At 65.7% G+C, this 995-nt stretch overlaps 1 protein-coding gene across 1 annotated transcript in view; it reads left to right on the top strand.

Moving 5' to 3' along the window:
* The first annotated feature begins 671 nt into the window (after positions 1-671).
* The window catches only part of SPATS2L (spermatogenesis associated serine rich 2 like), a 182,837-nt gene continuing 182,513 nt past the window's right edge, over positions 672-995 (top strand). Inside the window, exon 1 of the mRNA XM_045296313.1 lies at positions 672-689. The gene's annotated coding sequence lies outside the window, so the exon portion shown is untranslated. The remainder of the gene's footprint in view (positions 690-995) is intronic.

Below are 995 nucleotides of genomic sequence, written 5' to 3' on the forward strand. Positions count from 1 at the left end.
AAACGGAGCTCCTTTCGTCGGTGACGGCTGGGCTTCGTCAACTCGGGGGTGGGGGCACATTGGGTTAGCAAATTTGAACTTTAGCAGAAAGGTGTTTGTATTTTATTTCAAATGATGAATCCCTGCGCCTCTGTCTTCTCCGAACCCCCAGGAGGGGAAGCAGCACAGGGGGCTGTGCTGTGCTCTTTCCTAAGGGGCTCTGGCACCCGGGGAGCCGCTGAGAAACCGTCATCGGTACTAAGGAGAAGGGGGGGAAAACCAAAAACAGGGCTAAGAAATCATCTTTTAAAAAATACACTCCATTGGAGAGCTGCCTGCCTTTCACACGACCGCCTCTGGCAGAGGTGTGTTCTCCAAAGTGCTTCCATCATGAATGCTGATTGAGAAACTGCCGGCGCTCTCCCAGGATACGCTCCACGCAGGCAAAGCCCTGCGCCGCCCGCGGGGTGGATTTGGAACTCGGTCGCCCCCGTCCTCCCCATCCTCCCGGTCCTCCGAGAGCCCCGCGCGGCCGACGGGCAGCCCAGGGGAGGGGCCGGGCCCTGCTGGGGAGCCGGGTCCCAGGGGGCTGGCTGCAGCCCCGAGACTGTCTCTCCTCCGAGTTTCCCGCGGCCTGCCGAGCGCGGTGGACCTTTGAGCACCGCTGCCTTCGCGGAGGGCAGCGCGGGCTTCGGCGGCCGGTGCGGCGGGTAGGCGGCGGCGGCGCTCCTCGGCGCGGAGCGCGGAGGGCGGATCTCGGGCCCCACGTGCAGGGGGGCGGGGTGGGGTGGCGTCTGCTGGGCGCCCACGGGGGCGGCGTGAGCGCGGTGGGGTTTGGGAGAAGGCAGGGCGAGGGGGGCTGGCGCGGGGCAAGCGAGCAAAGTGCGGAAGCTGCCCGGGATTCTTCCAGAAAGTGGGGTGGGAAGCGAGCGGGGCGGGCGTGTGCAGCGAAGGGATCGGTGTCAACGTGCGTGTGAGCGGATACAAAACCCGGGAGAGGCGTGCGCGGCGCTGTG

The sequence above is a fragment of the Echinops telfairi genome, unplaced genomic scaffold (genome assembly GCF_000313985.2).
Source record: "Echinops telfairi isolate 266 unplaced genomic scaffold, ASM31398v2 ScPeMD7_3;HRSCAF=10, whole genome shotgun sequence".
In the NCBI taxonomy this organism is placed as follows: Eukaryota; Metazoa; Chordata; class Mammalia; order Afrosoricida; family Tenrecidae; genus Echinops; species Echinops telfairi.